Source organism: Manis javanica, chromosome 13 (genome assembly GCF_040802235.1).
Source record: "Manis javanica isolate MJ-LG chromosome 13, MJ_LKY, whole genome shotgun sequence".
Taxonomy (NCBI): Eukaryota; Metazoa; Chordata; class Mammalia; order Pholidota; family Manidae; genus Manis; species Manis javanica.
In genome coordinates this window covers 25,443,072-25,462,642 of record NC_133168.1, presented here as the reverse complement: position 1 = coordinate 25,462,642, position 19,571 = coordinate 25,443,072, and positions in this window count along the sequence as shown.

Sequence of the window (19,571 nt, the reverse complement as noted above, 5' to 3'; positions counted from 1 at the left end):
GTTTCCTCTTTAATTTCTCTTAAGAGTGTCTTGTAGTTTTCAGGGTATAGGTCTTTCACTTCTTTGGTTAGATTTATTCCTAGGAATTTTAATCTTTTTGATGCAATTGTGAATGGAATTGTTTTTCTGATTTCTCTTTCTGCTAGTTCATTGTTAGTGTATAGGAAGGCAACAGATTTCTATGTATTAGTTTTGTGTCTTGCAACTTTTCTCAATTCAGATATTTGTTCTAGTAGTTTTGGAGTGGAGTCTTTAGGGTTTTTATGTACTATATCATGTCATCTGCAAATAGTGACAGTTTGACTTCTTCTTTACCAATATGGATGCCTTGTGTTTTTTGTTTGGTGTGATTGCCACGGTTAGGACCTCCAGTACTATGTTGAATAACAGTGGGGAGAGTGGGCATCCCTGTCTTGTTCCCAATCTTAGAGGAAAGGCTTTCAGCTTCTCGCTGTTAAGTATGATGCTGGCTGTGGGTTTGTCATATATGGCCTTTATTATGTTGAGGTATTTGTCCTCTATAACCATTTTGTTGAGAGTTTTTATCATGAATGGGTGTTGAATTTTGTCAAATGCTTTTTCAGCATCTATGGAGATGATCATGAGGTTTTTGTCCTTTTTGTTGATGTGGTGGATGATGTTGATGGATTTTCAAATGTTGTACCATCGCTGCATCCCTGGGATGAATCCCACTTGGTCATGGTGTATGATCCTTTTGATATACTGTTGAATTCTGTTTGCTAATATTTTGAGTATTTTTGCATCTACATTCATCAGGGACATTGGTCTGTAATTTTCTTTTTTGGTGGGGTCTTTGCCTGGTTTTGGTATTAGGGTGATGTTGGCTTCATAGAATGAGTTTGGGAGTATTCCTTCTTCTATTTTTTGGAAAACTTTAAGGAGAATGAGTATTATGTCTTCTCTATATGTCTGATAGAATTCAGCAATGAATCCATCTGGCCCAGGGGCTTTGCTCTTGGGTAGTTTTTTGATTACCAATTCAATTTCATTGGTGATCATAGATCTGTTTAGATTTTCTGTTTCTTCCTTGGTCAGTCATGGAGGGTTGTATTTTTCTAGGAAGTTGTCCATTTCTTCTAGGTTTTCTAGCTTGTTATCATGTAGGTTTTCATAGTATTCTCTAATAATTCTTTGTGTTTTTGTGGGGCCTGTCATGATTTTTCCATTCTCATTTCTGATTCTGTTTATGTGTGTAGATTCTCTTTTTCTCTTAAAAAGTCTGGCTAGGGGCTTATATATTTTGTTTATTTTCTCCAAGAACCAACTTTTGGTTTCATTGGTTTTTTTCTATTGTTTAATTCTTCTCATTTTTATTTATTTCTTCTGATTTTTACTATGTCCCTCCTGCTGACTTTGGGCCTCATTTGTTCTTCTTTTTCCAATCTCAATAATTGTGACTTTAGACTATTCATTTGGGATTGTTCTTCCTTCTTTAAATAGGACTGGATTGCTATGTACTTTCCTCTTAGAACTGCCTTTGCTGCATCCCACAGAAGTTGGGGCTTTCTGCTGTTGTTGTCATTTGTCTCCACATATTGCTTTATCTCTATTTTAATTTGGTCATTGATCCATTGATTACTTAGGAGCATGTTGTTAAGCCTCCATGTGTTTGTGAGCCTTTTTCTTTTCTTTGTATAATTTATTTCTAGTTTTATAACTTTGTGGTCTGAGAAATTGGTCAGTAGGATTTCAATCTTTTTAAATTTACTGGGGCTCTTTTAATGGCCTCATATGTGGTCTCTTCTGGAAAATATTCCATGTGTACTTGAGAAGAATGTGTACCCTGCTGCTTTTGAGTGTAGAGTTCTCTAGATGTCTATTAGGTCCATCTGTTCTAGTGTGTTGTTCAGTGTGTCTGTGTCCTTACTTACTTTCTTTCTTGTGCATCAGTCCTCTGGAGTGAGTGGTGTGTTTAAGTCTCCTAGAACGAATGCATTGGATTCTATTTCCTTCTTTAGTTATGTTCATTTCTTTCACATATGTTGGTGCTCCTCTATTGGGTGCATATATATTTTTAATGGTTATATCCTCTTGTTGGACTGAGCCATTTATCATTATGTAATGTCCTTCTTTATCTCTTGTTACTTTCTTTATTTTTAAGTCTATTTTGTCTGATACTAGTATTGCAACACCTGCTTTTTTCTCCCTGTTGTTTGCATGAAATATCTTTTTCTGTCCCATGACTTTTAATGTGTGCATGTCTTTGGGTTTGAGGTGAGTTTCTTGTAAGCAGCATATAGATGGGTTTTGCTTTTTAATCCATTCTATTACTCTGTGTCTTTTGATTGGTGCATTCAGTCCATTTACATTTAGGGTGATTATTGAAAGATATGTACTTATTGCCATTGCAGGCTTTAGATTCGTGGTTACCAAAGATTCAAGGTTAGCTTGTTTACTACCTTACTGTCTGACTTAACTCGCTTATTGAGCTATTATAAACACAGTCTGATGATTATTTCTCTACCTTCTTATTCTTCCTCCTCCATTCTTCATATGTTGTGTGTTTTTTTCTCTGCTCTTTTTAGGAGTGCTCTCTTCTAGAGCAGTCCCTCTAAGATGCCCTGTAGAGGTGGTTTGTGGGAGGCAAATTCCCTCAACTTTTGCTTGTCTGGGAATTGTTTAATCCCTCCTTCATATTTAAATGGTAATCGTGCTGGATACAGTATCCTTGGTTCAAGGCCCTTCTCTTTCATTGCATTAAATATATCATGCCATTCTTTTCTGGCCTGTATGGTTTCTGTTGAGAAGTCTGATGATAGCCTGATGGGTTTTCCTTTATAGGTGACCTTTTTTCTCTCTCTGGCTGCATTTAATACTCTGTCCTTGTCCTTAATCTTTGCCATTTTAATTATTATGTGTCTTGGTGTTGTCCTCTTTGAGTCCCATCTCTCTGGAGTTCGGTGTGCCTCCGTAGTCTGAGCAACTATTTCCTCCCCCAGTTGGGGAAGTTCTCAGTAATTATTTCTTCAAAGACACTTTCTATCCTTTTTTCTCTCTCTTCTTTTTCTGATACCCCTTAATGTGGATATTGTTCCTTTTGGCTTGGTCACACAGTTCTCTTAATATTGTTTCATTCCTGGAGATCCTTTTATCTCTCTCTGCATCAGCTTGTATGTGTTCCTGTTCTCTGGTGTCTATTTCATCAACGGCCTCTTGCCTCTTATCCATTCTGCTTATAAATCCTTCTAGAGTTTGTTTCACTTCTGTAATCTCCCTCTGGACGTCTGTAATCTCCCTCCAGACTTCATCCCTTAGCTCTTTCATATTTCTCTGCAGCTCTGACAGCACATTTATGATTTTTATTTTGAATTCTTTTTCAGGGAGATTGTTTAGGTCTGTCTCTGCAGATCCTCTCTCAGGTGTTGTCTGAACTATCTTGGACTGGACTAAAATTTTGCTTTTCATGGTGATAGCAGTGGCTGTAGGCAGGTTGCGGTCGTGTCAGCTGGGAGAAGAAAGTCTTTTCCTGCTTGCTGGATGCCTTGCCTTTCTCCACTGCCTGTGTCAGTTTCCCGCACTCCTGGAGCAGCCACCGGATCAGTCCCCTATGCTGCTGTGGGTGGGGTCTCCTTCAGAGCAGCATGGAGCCCTGCAGGGAGTGGCAGGCACACCAGGTTTGCTTCTCCACAATAGCGGCGCCCCTGCCGGGAAGTTGTGTGCCAGCAGCTGCCTTTGGGTCTGGCCTGGGTGGCTGTGCATTGGGCTGGGATTCTGGTTGGCTGCTGCGAGCATGCCTGCTCCCTCTGGCTATGCTGCAGGTGCATGTGGGGCTCCACTGGCGCCGGTGCATGCCAGCTGCACTCAGGCTGTTTGGTTGCCACCACTGCAGGCTCACACAAGCCTCTCCTGGTCCCCTCTGGCACCGTTGGCATAGGCGATCTGCTCCTGGTCCTTTCCAACACCACTGTCCCCAGTACGTGCTGCTACTCTCCTGCTACTGGGATGGTGTGTTGGGGTCTGAGCCAGTTGGAGGAATGACTATCAGGATACTTAGTGCTGTGAGGGGCTTCAGAGCTGCACTGCCTCCCCGGGGTTTAGGGTGCCTAAGGTTCCCTGGGATTCCCAGTTGCTGGCTAAGTGTGCCAGGACGACTTCGTCCAGCCATGGGGTCCCTGTCTCTTTAAGACTTGCAGAAAGCACTCGCTTTTCTTTTGTCACAGGGGCAGCAGTTGTGGGGACCTGCCCACAGGTTTTGCTTTCCCGTTTCTCTAATATCCAGCACCCTGTACACCTTGTGTCTGAGCTCCAAATGTGGATTTCTAGATCTGGTTGTTTAGCAGTCCTGGGCTTTCACTCCCTCTCCATTCTGACTCCTTTCCTCCCCCCCGGTTCTGGGGTAGGGGAGCATCCATGTCCCGCCTGGCTGCATCTTGTATCTTACCCCCTTCATGTTATGTTGAGTTCTCACAGATGTAGATGTATCCTGCCTGTTGTACTGCATCCACTGGTGTTTCTTTTAGGAATGGTTGTATTTATTGTATTTTCATAAATATATATGTTTTGGGGAGGAGATTTCCTCTGAACTACTCATGCCGCCATCTTCCCATGATGTTCTCCATATGAATTTTAGAACTATTTGCTCGAGTTTATTGAAGAATGCTGTTGGTATTTTGATAGGGGTTACACTGAATCTGTAGATTGCTTTAGGCAGGATGGCCAGTTTGACAATATTATTTCTTCCTATCCATGAGCACAGGATGTGTTTCCATTTATTGGTTTCTTTTTTAGTTTCTCTCATGAATGTCTTGTAGTTTTCAGAGTATAAGTCTTTAATTTCCCTGGTTAGGTTTATTCTTACGTATTTTGTTCTTTTTGACCCAATTGTGAATGGAATTGTTTTCCTGAATCTTCTTTCTTATATTTCATTGTTAGTGTATAGGAATGTAACAGATTTATGCATATTAATTTTGTACCCCACAACATTGCTGAATTCAGACATTAGATCTAATAGTTTTGGAGTAGGTTCTTTAGGGTTTTTTATGTACAATATCATGAGATCTGCAAACAGGGCAAGTTTGACTTCTTTGTTGCCAATCTGGATGCCTTTTATTTCTTTGCTTTGCCTGATTGCCAAGGCTAGGATCTCCAGAACTATGTTGAATAAAAGTGGGGAGAGTAGTCATCATTGTCTTGTTCCCGATCTTAAAGGAAAAGCTTTCAGCTTCTTGTTGATAAGTATAATGTTGGCTGTGGGTTTTTTGTATATGGCCTTTATTATGTTGAGGTACTTGCCCTCTATACCCATTTTGTTGAGACTTTTTATCATGAACAGATGTTGAATTTTGTCGAATGCTTTTTCAGCATCTATGGAGATGATCATGTAGTTTTTGTCCTTCTTTTTGTTGATGTAGTGGATGATGTTGGATTTTCAAATGTTGTACAATCTTTGCATCCCTGGGATGAATCCCACTTGATCATGATGCATGATCTTTTTAATGTATTTTTGAATTCGTTTTTTTTTTCTAATATTTTCTTGAGTATTTTTGCATCTGTGTTCATCAGAGATATTGGTCTGTAATTTCTTTTTTTGTGGTGTCTTTGCCTGGTTTTGGTATTAGAGTGATGTTAGTCTTGTAGAATGAGTTTGGGACAATTCCCTCCTCTTCTACTTTTTGAAAACTTTAAGGAGGATGCATATTAGGTCTTCACTGAATGTTTGATCAAATTCAGCAATGAAACCATCTGGTGCAGAGCTTTTGTTCTCAGATTGTGTTTTGATTACCAATTCAATTTCTTTGCTGGTAATTGGTCTATTCAGATTTTCTGTTTCTTCTTGAGCCAGCCTTGGAAAGTTGTATTTTTCTAGAAAATTGTCCATTTCTTCCAGGTTATCCTGTTTGTTACTGTATAATTTTTCATAGTATTCTCTCATAATTCTTTGTAAGTCCGTAGTGATGTTTCCTTTCTCATTTCTGATTCTGTTTATGTGTGTAGACTCTATTTTTTTCTTGATATGTCTGGCTAGAGGTTTATCTATTTTTTGTCTTTTCTCAGAGAACCAGCTCCTGCTTTCATTGCTTCTTTCTACTGCTCTATTCTTCTCAGTTTTATTTATTTCTGCTTTAATCTTTATTATGTCTCTCCTTCTACTGACTTGGGGCCTCATTTGTCACTTATTTTCTAGTTTCAATAATTGTGAGTTTAGACTGTTCATTTGGGATTGTTCTTCTTTCCTGAGGTAGGTCTATATTGTAATATATTTCCCTCAGCACTGCCTTTGCTGCATCCCACAGATTTTGTGGTGTTGAGTTATTGTTGTTTTTCTCCATATATTGCTTGATCTCTGTTTTTATTTGTTCATTGATCCATTGTTTATTTAGGAGCATGTTATTAAGCCTCCATGTGTTTGTGGGCTTTTTCATTTTCTTTGTGTAATTTATTTCTAGTTTCATACCTTAGTGGTCTGAGAAGCTGGTTGGTACAATTTCAATCCTTTTGAATTTACTGAGGTGTTTTTTGTGGCCTTGTGTATGACCTATTCTTGAAAATGTTCCATGTGCACTTGAGAAGAATGTGTTTCCTGTTTCTTTTAGATGGAGTGTTCTGTCCATTCAGTGTCCGTTCAGTTCATCTGTTCTAATACGTTGTTCAGTGCCTCTGTCTCTTATTTTCTATTTGGTTGATCTGTCCTTTGGAGTGAGTGGTGTGTTGAAATTTCCTTAATTGAATGCATTGCATTCTATTTCCCCCATTAATTATGTTAGTATTTGTTTCACATGTGTAGGTGATCCTGTGTTTGGTGCATAGATTTTTATAACAGTTATATCCTCTTGTTGGACTGATCCTCTTATCATTATGTAATGTTCTTCTTTGTCTCTTGTTACTTTCTTTGTTTTGAAGTCTATTTTGTTTGATAGAACTACTGCAATTCCTGCATTTTCAGCCCTATTCGTTGCATGAAATATCTTTTTCCATCCCTTTACTTTCTCTCTGTGTATGTCTTTGGGTTTGAAGTAAGTCTCTTGTAGGCAGCATATAGGTGGGTCTTGTTTTTTATCAATTAAGTGACTATGCCTTTATTATTGCATTCAGACCATTTACCATTATTGATAAGTATGTACTTATTACCATTGCAGGCTTTAGTATTGTGGTTACCAAAGGTTTAAGGGTAATTCTCTTACTATCTAACAGTCTAACTTAACTCACTTTGTATGCTATTGCAAACATAATTTAAATGTTCTTTTTTCCCTCTTTTTTCTTCCTCCTCCTTTCTTTGTATGTTATGAATCATATTCTGTACTTTTTGTCTATCCCTTGGTGATATCTATTTAGCCTTAGGAATACTTCCAACTATAGGAGTCCTTCCAAAATACACTGTAGTTGTGGTTTTGGGGAGGTAAATTCTCTCAGCTTTTACTTATCAGTGAACTGTTTTATCCCTCCTTCAAATTTAAATGATAATTTTTTCAGATAAAGTATTCTTGGTTTGAGGCCCTTCTGCTTCATTGCATTAAATACATAATGCCACTCCCTTTTGGCCTGTAAGGTTTCTGCTGAGATGTCTGATGATAGCCTGATGGGCTTTCCTTTGTATGTGACCTTATTTCTCTCTCTGGCTGCTTTTAATAGTCTATCCTTAGCCTTGATCTTTGCCATTTTAATTGCCATATGTCTTGGTGTTTTCTTCCTTGGGTCCCTTGTGTTGGGAGATCTGTGCATCTCCATGGCCTGAGAGACTATCTCCTTCCCCAGACTGGGGAAGTTTTTAGCAATTATCTCCTCAATGACACTTTCTATCCCTTTTTCTCTCTCTTCTTCTTCTGGTACTCCTACAATACAAATATTGCTCTCTTTGGATTGATCACACAGTTCTCTCAATATTCTTTCATTCTTAGAGATTCTTTTTTCTCTCTGTGCCTCAGCTTCTTTGTATTCCTCTTCTCTAATTCCATTTACTGTCTCTTCTACTACATCTAATCTGCTTTTAAATCTCTCTGTTCTATGTTTCAGTTCAGATACAGAATTTCTTAATGATTGAATTTCCATCTTAAATTTGTTCCTGAGTTTCTGAGTATTTTTCTTTACCTTCATAAGTGTGTTTATGATTTTTATTTTGAACTCTCTTTCAGGAAGATTGGTGCATTTAGTTTCATTTGGTCCTTTTTTTTCGTGGTTTGTGAGATTTTGGTCTGAACCATGTTCTTTTGACATTTCATATTTCTGTGTGGTGCCCTCTAGTGCCCAGAAGCTCCAGTCTCTGGAGCTGCTCAGCCCTTAGAGTGAGATTGGGGATCATAGGGGAGCAGAGCTGGTGACTGGGGGGAGGAAAGATCTGTTTCCTGATTCCCATCTGTGGTGTCTGTCTCCACTGTCAGAGCCAGTGGGCTGAGTACACAAGTGTAAGCCTCTGTGCTTTGAGTCTCTAGCTGTTGCAGGTGGGGCTTCCCTGTGGCTGGTCTGATGCCAGCACTGTGACTGCTGGTTTGTGAACTGGTGCCAGCAGGCCAAGAGGGAGGCACAGCAGGCTGCGTGTCACAGTGGGGGGCTTCAGAGCTGAGTGAGCAGCCAGGGGAATCGAGCACCTGAAGCTCTCCAAATTTCCCAACCTGCTTGTCAGAGTGCACCCATACAACCTTGTCCAGCCATCCCTTCTTCTGTGCAGCAAGCTCCGTGCAAACACTGCCCCTTCAGCAGCCCTCTAGTTGCTAGGAAGCCTCTTAGACCGCCTGCCTTTCCCTTGTTCCAGAGGGGCTGGGTGTGGATCCCCTCCTCCACAAACAGTCAGAATCTCAGTCTGCGAAACACTCCACCTGTCCCAGCTCCCCATCCTCCAGAGCACCACACAATGTAGATTTTTGCTTGCAAAGCAGATCTTCAGGGCCAGGTGTTCTGCAGTCCCAGGCCTCCACTTCCTCCCTGCTCCATTTCTTTTTCTCCTGCTGGTGAGCTGAGGAGGGGGAAGGGCTTGGGTCCTGCTGGATCCAGGCTTTGTTACTTTATCCTGTTTTGTGAGGTCTGCTCTGTTCGTGAGGTCTGAATGCAGTCTAGTTCAGCCTTCTTTCCTGTTGCTGTTTTAGGGTTAGTTGTATTAATTAGCTCTATTTTTGTTCTATTTGTGATTTTGGGAGGAGTTATCTCTCTCACCTCTCATGCTGCCATCTTGAATCTTGAATGATGTTGATTTTTAACAAAATTTTTAAATTAAAAAATTTTTTTTTTGTTTTGGTATCATTAATCTACAGTTACGTGAAAGACATTGTCTTTACTAGGGTCCCCCCTTCACCAAGTCCCCCCAAAAACTCCATCACAGTCACTGTCCATCAGCATAGTAAGATGCTGTAAAATCACTACTTGTCTTCTCTGTGTTGCACAGTCCTCCCCCTGCCCCCCCAGGTGTTGACTTTTATAAGATAGTTAACATCTGTTAAAGGAGTTTGTAAAATCAGATTTTCTTGCAAGAGGAGACATTAAGATTCAGAGTAATTGGTGTATCATCAAGCACTTGAAAACTTGCAGCAGAGGACAGCATCAATAGTGGTGACCTACTATTCTGCATTTACTCTATCATTCCATATTTTTTTGTCTCTATCAGATGTAACTTGACAGAAATATAAATAGAATAACAAGGTTCTCCACTGTCAGCTCAATTTGAGAGTTAGTCAGCCTTAAAAACCAAGAAAGTTATGTTTCCCATTTATCAGTTACTTTAAAGCATTCGATTCTATGTATTTAATAGAGCTTGTTTTATGTTTTAGTTTGTAAACAATATTTAAGAGGGGATTTATCATTTTAATTGCACATGCCATGCCTGAAATATAGTAGGATCTGAATAAAGTTAATAGTTTAGGTAAAGTACAGCGTCAAATTTAACAGGCACTACCTAACAGCTTTTAAGAGTCTATGTTTCAGGAGAACACAGTCCAAGAGGTAATTGCTAAAATACATGTTCTATAAATATAATAATTGGTCTCTATATACAGTTTTACTGTATGCAGGATCAAAAAATATATGTTTGTCACTTGGGAACATAGATAACCTCCAGGATGTTTCATTGAATATAATAGTGATAAACAATTTTTATTTTATTTTAAAGCATATTTTGCATGCTTTTAAGATAAATCTATTCAGTTAGCATTTTCATTGTGAATGACAATGTTTCAGAAATTTTTAAACTATTTCTTATAAAACAGGTTGAAAGGAAAACTATTATAGCAATTTTTAGCAGTTATTACAAATTAATTTTCAATTCAAATGCTACCTTTGTTTATATACAAATAATTTTGATATTTCTTTTTTCTTTCTTTTTTATTAGAATGTTGATATACAATATTGGTTTCAGATGCACAACATAGGGACTCAATAATTATATACTTTACTAAATACCCTTTATCTTTATAACTCAGTCAAATTATTTCAGGAAAATTATAAAGGCAGGCATTATTTCATCAAAGAGGTATTTAAAAAGAATAATTCATTAGCTTAAAGAAAACAATAGCTTCTCTTCATAACCTGACTACTTGTTTTGTTTTGGAAATTAAGAACCCTGGAGGTGCATACTAATACCAGGTGATAAGGGAAAGGGGATCTGTAAGAATAGAGAATGAGGAAGAATTTTAAATATCCACTAGGGCTTGGAGAGGAGATTAGTTCTTAATATAGAATAGAAATCCAATTATTCCATTAGAATAACAGATGGCAGGGTCTTGGGATTTGGGGCTAGATCTGTTAAGGTAGTACCAGGAGTATTTCCAAACTGGTTCTGGAAACTGGGCTCTGAGGGGTCTGGTGCAGGAGTCTCGTGGGAATGAGGAGGGCTGCAGAGTTTGGGAACCACCTGCCTCAGAAGAATTTAGGAGCTGGAATTATTAAAATCTCTTGAAAGATATAAAACCTAAGATTCAGTAACTATTTATCTTCTTATCCATAAAATTATGTATAATTAGCAGGTTTTTATTTTAATTTTTAACATCTTTATTATACCAGAGTACTTTTTCGATATCAAAAATTAGCAAATGGAGAGAAAGAAAATAGAACTTTTCCTTGTTAATCATTGCTACAATTTTGCTGCATTTACTTTTAATTATATTCTCTGGATATATACTTGTGTTCCAAACTTTATTAACATTGAAATTGGATCTCAATCATTGTCCTCTTTTGTTTTTTATCTGTGCTTGTCCCCTTGATAACCTAATCCAACTGCAAAAGCTTTAAAGACCATCCATATGCAAACAAATCCCAAAATGTGTATTTCTACCCAGATCTTTACCATAAACTCCAGGTATGTATGCATATCTTTATATCTATAATCTATACCTATATATGCATTTGTGCACATGTATGTATGTGTGTGTGTGTGTGCATTACTACCTTTTGGATATCTCCTCTGAGTTTTTATTCCATAGCTTCACCCATTGCACTTAATGACAGTTATGTTCTTAAAATTACTCCTCCTCCAAAGCTGGGAGCTATCCTTAACTTGTCTGATTCTCTCATATTTTTCATCTAGTCCACCAACACAATTTCCTGACTCAATTTCAAAATGTATTCATAATCTGTCAATTTCTTGCCTCCTTCATTGGCACCACCTTGAGTCAAACACCATCACCCTTCCCCTAGATTATTACAATTCCCTCTTAATTTGACTATCTGCTTCCATAGTAGTTTCTTTTTAGGGCTCATCTGTGTTACCCCATGCACATATCTCTCTCTTTCTCATGATTTTCTACCATATATTAAATTTATCAAATTTAGAATCTGTATTTCTAGATGGGAAGGATTCTGAGGGCAGGAACCCATTTCTTATTCAGTTGTATATCTTTAGAGCTGGCATATAGTAGGTGCTCAATAAGTGCAAGTGGAACTAAACAGACACACATGACCCAGTAGAATGGATGGGGATTGGGACTCGGGAAAGTTGATGAGCTGGCATTTATAATGAAGGCAAACCTGCAGTGTGAAGATACGAGTAGTAGGAGAGGCAAAGATGTTAAGAGAAAGGAGGACACAGCAGGATGGGCTGTTCTGAATGGTGATGAGCTCCCGGTGTTCTAAGGTGGCAGCCAGTAGATGTAGAAACAAAGAGGTTGTTGTTGCTTGAGAAGTGTGAGATGTTAGAACAACATGTCAGAATTCCCATGAGGCTAATTCAAGTTAGTGAGGATAATTGCAAGGGAAGAAACAAAGATTTAGATTATCTTAAAAACTTCTAAATCATAGGCATAATGTTAGGAATGTTAAGTATGTTTATTTCATTAAATTGTCCAGCAGCTTCTAAGGTAGGTTTGATTAAAGAAACTGAAGCCCAAAATGGTAGAGTTACTTGCTTAGTATTCATAGATAATAAAAGATGGAAATTAAATGAAAATATCTGTTTATCTGAATTCAAAATCCATGTTGTTTCTACTCTGTTACTACTATTCCACTATGAGAGAACTGAAGTAGCTGATAAAACATATAAAATGGGAAATTGTCTTGTCAGGAAAGACAAAATTTACTTGTCACCAGAAACTCTTGAGGTTGCATTTATGTTTTCTTGATCATGTGCATCAGAACAGAAAAGATCTCTTTCAATAAACTCTATAAAAGAGAAGTCCTCCTCTTCCCTTGAAGTGCTTCAAACTCTGAGTAGCCAGCCGGTTAGGTCGTATGCTGTGGATAAAATGGGAGTTCCTGTGGCCAGGATTCTCATCTGGCCCTGGTTGACTAGCTCACTGCACCCCTGTGAGCAATACATCACTGTTGACTCTATAAAAAGAGCTCCACCCAGTGCTCTGGGCATGACATGGTGGCAGGGCTGCAAGGCTGCAGGAGAGCAGAGCAGAGGCTGGAGTGGTGGCAGCACCGAGGACAGAGGTCCAGGGGATGACTGTACAGAGAGGCCCAGAGGACGACTGTGTGGGATGACTGTGCAGGATGGCTGTGCAGGCAGAGAGGCCCAGAGGACGGCTGTGTGGACAGAGTGGCCCAGAAGCAGAGACTGGCTTGCTGCATACAGGCTCTCTCTGAGTGAATGGGATTCTAGTGACTGACCTGCCACCTGGAAATAAAGTTGGCTATAACCCTTTCACCCCAAGAACGTATTGCTGTTGATTCCTTTGGTCACACTGATTCCATAGTGAACTTGCCCAGGGCTGAAACCCATTGGCAAGACAATGCACATCCTGAAATAGTTCTTTTGGCTAGAGGCAGAGTACATATTGTTTTAAGCCTTTTGTTGAAGGGTCCATGGATCAATTCCCATAAATCCTCATGGCTGTTAAGTTTCTGTTGGCAAGAGGAAAGTTACTGTGGAGTAGATGGTGGAGAATGGACGATGGAGAGTCAACCAGAAATGAATATTATATCTGGAATAAATAATTCCTGCATTCATTTACTCATGCATTAATAAATCTTATGCTAAATCACTCATGCAGCAAAATTTATTGACCATAAAATGTTAGACACAGTATTAGACGTTTGATTATTTGGCCAAAAAACAGCACTTATCCTCAAGGAGTTCACTATCGTAGGAGACTGATGAACTGGCAAATAAAATGCAGTATGATAGACATTAGTGCGGCAACCGCCTAGGAGCAATGAGCAGGCGTCGACTAAGGGTGAGTGGAGTAAAGAGGAAGCTGGGGAAGTTTTCTGGGAAAGATGCCCCTGAGCTCAGAGTTTAAGGCCAAGTAGAAATTAACCAGGTGTGTAAAGGTATTTCAGATAAACAGAGCAGCATGGGGGAAAGACAGTGTAGTTCATCTGCCACTTGCCAGTAGGATTTAATGAATATTTTGCTCACAAGCTTTAGGCTTTTATAAAATGTCCTTATGAATGTGAGACAGAAATTAGATGAATCCATAGTTGGTTGTTCAGGTAGTGAATTGCGGCTGGCAAATGATTTACATTTTGAATAGTAATTTTCTTTACTCTTCACAGCTTGCAAGCTTGTTACTGTTTTCTTAGGCATAGGGCCTAGTTAAGTTGTCGGTAGGGTCAGATGGGGTAAAAAGTACAGCGTGGGTGGAATCGCTATTTCCTAATTTTAGTTCAGTTATTTTGGAAGTGAAAATTCCAAATGTGCTTGTGTGGAGGACAAGCACGTTCTGATCCTAACAAGTAAGGCTCAGGAAAACACACCCACTGTCGATTCTCATTTCCAGGGTGTTGCCTAATGATCAGTTACTTTTCAACAAGGAAGAGATGAAAACAAGTAAGTGAAAGTTTGTGTAGGAGTTTTCTAGAGAATTGAGGCAACCATTCAGCCCTAAACAGTATTTTAGTTTTGATCAAAAATAACCAATTTCATAGGTTTCTCACTGATAGTATCATACATGATCCTAAAAATTAGGAGAAAGAGAAAACTTGAAAATTCTTAAAATCTAAAAGTTATTTGATAATTCACAATAGAGAAAATTCTACATGCAAGTATAATTGCTTTTGTTCCTAGGTTTGTCGCTGGAACTGTAGTTTAAGAAATCGTCTGGACTAACAGGCCTTGCCAAATCATTTCACAGACAAACACTTCCCTGGTTAAGAAAATAAAGAAAAAAGCAAGGCAAACAGTATTTGCTATGTGACCTCATCCTCACAGACCCTCTGTGAGGAGCGGGAGGAGGGACCCCTCTTCATACGTAAGACGCCACTTTGATCTGACCGTCCAGGTAAGACGCCACTTTGATCTGACCGTCCATCTGGCCGCTGTCTGGCCTGATTCTGAGAGACACAGCTGGAGATACCTGGAAAATGTTTAGGAGAAACCCATTTAATTTCACACTGGTAAAACTCTAAGACTTCTGATAATAATGAGCACTATATATATTTTTACTGAAATTATAATATTATTTCATCACTAAGGAAAAAAAATTGGGTGAAAATTTATGAGCAAATCCACATCACGGCACACTCAAGAGGGACACTCTTTTTTCATAGTTTTGGAGTTTATATTTTCCCTTGAATGGAATAGAACGGGTAGTAAGGGTAAATAACTCTGGAATTTAGAAAGAGAAAAAGAAGATAAGAAGTCAGAATTTTATGTGGTAAGATCATCAAAATTATCATAAGTTTGGTTGAATACTATTTTTTTTTTGAGAGGGCATCTCTCATATTTATTGATCAAATGGTTGTTAACAACAAGAAAATTCTGTATAGGGGACGCAATGCTCAATGTACAATCATTAATCCACCCCAAGCCTAATTCTCATCAGTCTCCAATCTTCTGAAGCATAACGAACAAGTTCTTACATGGTGAACAAGTTCTTACATGGTGAATAAGTTCTTACATGGTGAACAGTACAAGGGCATTCATCACAGAAACTTTCAGTTTTGATCACATATTATGAACTATAAACAATCAGATCAAATATGAATATACATTTGATTTTTATACTTGATTTATATGTGAATCCCACATTTCTCCCTTATTATTATTACTATTATTTTTGTTTTTTTTAATAAAATGCTGAAGTGGTAGGTAGATGCAAGATAAAGGTAGAAAACATAGTTTAGTGTTGTAAGAGAGCAAATGTAGATGATCAGGTGTGTGCCTGTAGACTAAGTGTTAATCCAAGCTAGACAAGGGCAATAAAACATCCATGGATGCAGAAGATTTCTCCCAAAACAGGGGGGGGGGTGAAGTTCTAAGCCTCACCTCTGTTGATCCCCAATTTCTCACCTGATGGTCCCCCTGCGACTATGCCTGTCTTAGGTTGTTCCTCCCTTGAGGAATCATCTTACCCGTCTCTGGCTAACCAGTCATCTTCCGGGGCCATACAGGGAAATGTAAAGTTGGTAAGTGAGAGAGAAGCCATATTGTTTGAAAAGGTTAGCTTTTTACTTCTTTGCAGATTTATGCCCTGTGGCTTTTATGCCCAGTATTTGTCTTGAGGTATCTTTACCACTTGGAAGAATTATGATACTCGGTAAATTCGATATGAGGCACGAATTCTATTTAAGGGTTGTAATTAGGAAGGAAGAAGAAAAGCTATAGGAGTAGCAGATGGAAGATAACATGGGAAGATTGGTTATTTCTTTGACATATCTTCTTGTAGAGTAACTTAAGCATGTATAGGTTTTAAACTACTAATTAAATTGCGTACTCACATTAACATAATAGGAATACAGTTACATAACCAAAGCAGACCTATAATTACCAGCCTTCTCCAGTGAAACCAAGAAAACCAGTTAGGCACCCTAGGCATTTGTGAAAACTTATCTATGATATGGTGGATATTGTCCAACTAAACTTGAACAGTCTGAGAAAAATCAGACAAATTAAAACAACCCATTCCTGGGGACTGTTCACATCCCATATGTTCTTTTAACAGTAGATAGTCTGTAGTCGTAAGATTTTGGAGCACTACAACTTGTACTTCTCCTAATTCTTGGTTGAGTTCCAACAGTATAGGTCCAGTCAAATTTGTTGTTTTACTGTATGCACAGGCCAGCTTAGATATCTTCTTCTTCATTCCCATGGCAAATCCAGGAACCGGTGGGATGAATGCAGCTACAACTGCAGCATCTCCTGGATCTTTGTGAATACTATTTTTATAGTTAGAACTTTTTTGAAACTTTTTTGTATTTATTCCTATACCAGTAGAAAATGAATCATTCTTAAAGATGGGGAAATTGAGGTATAAAAGAGTGATGTTAGCAGTTGTGTACTAAATTTAGTATTAGTATAACATGTTTGTTGAGATCCTACTCTTTCAGAGATTGCTTTGGCTAACAGGATATAGTCATTAGCGAGCAAAATGGACTTTCTATCTAGATCAGCAACCAGCAATAGAAGTAAAGGAAAACACATTAAAGACATAATTTTAGGTAGTGTTAAATGTTACAAAGAAGCAGGTTGGGGATATGATGTTAATCCAAGTCTAATGGGAATTCCTTGAAAAGTTGAAAATGTGTCATTTTCCTATAGGAATTGAATGACTTAAATATAACTTGAATTAAATAATTTGAATTAAAAAACAAACAAACAAACAAAATCTTCAGCCTTGTTAGGTGCATTGAATCCCAAGGCACCAGAGGTAAAGTTCCCCAACTGGTTTATTATCATCTAACAAGGATTTCCAATTTTTCCTACAGCCACTGCTCTTCACCTTACCTTAACTCAGCCATTTAGTTATTTTGTTCTGTCTTTTTAAAAAGTTAAAAAAAAATTGCCATCAAACTAATTTCGTGTAGGCACAAATAAAAAATTAATAGTACATCAGCTTTCACTTTAGACTCTATTTTTAGAAACCCAGTAAAACATCTAGTTAATCTAAGCAGAAAAATAATTTTTAAGGATATTAGGTACGTACATCATTGTCCCGACCTGCAGGACTATCAACGGGGGTCGAAGATCTGGAGGAGAGAATTGAAAAAAAAAAAAAAGAGAGGCAAGGGACACAAAGAACTACCAGCAAGACAGGATGTCTGATCAAGCTGGCACAGTTTATTGTTTGCAGGCTCAATTTCTACAGGTTAGCAAGTAAGGGGTGGGTCAGGAGTTAATTGGACCTTAGGGGGTGCCGGTGGGGAGGTGTAGAGGGATGATTGGGTCTTGGTTGGTGCAGGCGGGAACAGAGGACCCGGAAGAGAAGCGGGGAGTTCGCCATTTTGGGGGTGGGGGCCCTTGGGAGGGAGGTTTTAAGGGAGGGGCTTTCCCCTGGGGCAGAGGGTGTTTCTTGATTAACAAAGGACAGAAAAAGCACATGTTGCGAGGTAACTTAACCACTAGCTCTAACTTAGGAGTTCACTAAATGCGTTTCTTGGTAATAGGGGAAAACTTGTTTCTAACGCGTGGATGGATTCATTGTTGCTGACTTTACAGGAAAGACTTTACTCAAACGTTGCTGTTGTCTTAAGGCTTTTGTGACCAAATCTGCCTAAAGGCCCACAGGTTTGCTCCCAACACATCACAGAATACTGGAGAGACAGACTCAGGCTTGGACACCACGTAGTTGTGAACAACATCCATGTTATATTACATGACTGCCCTCTCAGAGACTGTGGCTGGCACCAAGAGCATGAGTGCAAAACTGTCCACTGAACTTCTGGGAGTGCTCTTTCTGAGCACTGTGTGTGTCTGCTCTTGCCCTCACTGTAACAAATCCTATGAGATTCCTGCTTCTCCACACTGCATTTGAGTTAAGGATTTGCAGTGGTGATTCTGCATGTCATAGATGACTCACATGTCTGCACCCTGGCTACAGGGGGAAATGGGGAAATGAGTTCTTGGCGTGGACTCGGAATACAAGAAATGGTGTGAGATGCACAAAGGTGAGACTTTTAAAACAGTCCGTGTGACCCAAAGAATAAAAAATTCCACCAAAGTCTCTTCTTAACATCTTAACATTTTTAAGGGTACAGTTCAATAGTGTTAAGTATATTGCATTGTTGTGTAACTAATCTCCAGAACTTTTTCATCTTACAAAACCACAACTTTATGCCTACTAAACAATAACTCACTATTTCTCTCCTCCCAGCCCATAGGAACCACCATTCTACTTCCTGTTTCTATGACTTTGTCTACTCTATAGATATAAGTGAAATCACACAGCACTTGCTTTTTTGTGATTGACTTATTTCACTTAACATAATGCCCTCAAGTTTCATCCATGTCGTAGTATGCATCGGAATTATCTTCCTTCTTAAAGCTGAGTAACATTCCATTGTATTACTTTAAAAAAAAAACCCATTCAGCTGTCAATGGACATTTAAGTGGCTTCTACCTCTTGGCTATATTAATACTCCAGTGAACATGAGTGGACGAATTCTGTTTAGAATTCTCCTTTCTATTCTTTTGGATACATAGTCAGAAATGGAATTGCTGGACCATATGGTAGTTTTATTTTTAATTTTTTGAGAAACCACCATACCACCATACTGTTTTTCATAGTGGTTGCATCATTTTATAGTCTCACCAGCAGTGCTCAAGTGTCCCAATTTCTCCACATCCTTATGAACACTTACTTATTTACTTTTAATAGTAGTCATACTAATGGGTATGAGCTGAGCCAGTTCATTAATTTCATTAATTCAAATTAATTTCTTAAGAATGCATCTCACTATCAGTATCAATTTTTTTGTTAGCAATGATTAATTTATTCTTTTGGTGGCAGTGAGAGAAACCCATCTCTGACTGGTTAAACTAACCCAACTCTAACCAAACAAGTAACCCAATAAAACTTACAGTTTTAAGGCCTAAATGGATCAGAGTATTCTAATAATATTTTCAATTCTCTCTCATTTTTCTTTCCTTCTTCTCTTCCTTCTCTTTTACTTGTTTCCTTCTGTGTTGCTTTAATTGTCAAGAAGTTTTCCCCACTTCATACCTACTGGAGTCACTAAATTCATATCATTTTTTACTGGTCTCTGGAGATAAGCATGCATCTCTTTCATGATAGCTATGTAAAAATTTCTAAGCGTGATTAATCTGGATTGGGTGATTTGACTATTCCCTGAACCAAGCTCTCTCTCTGTCCCTGAGCAGTCGGGTCACAAGTTTACCCTGGGCTGAGACAGACTCCTGCTATTGACAGCCCTGTCATGAGTATTTCTGTGTGGCAATTGGAGGGCTGTTTCTAAAACAAAGGCCTTCCATCAGTCAAGACTAGCTCTACACCAATCAGGAAATAGGCCTC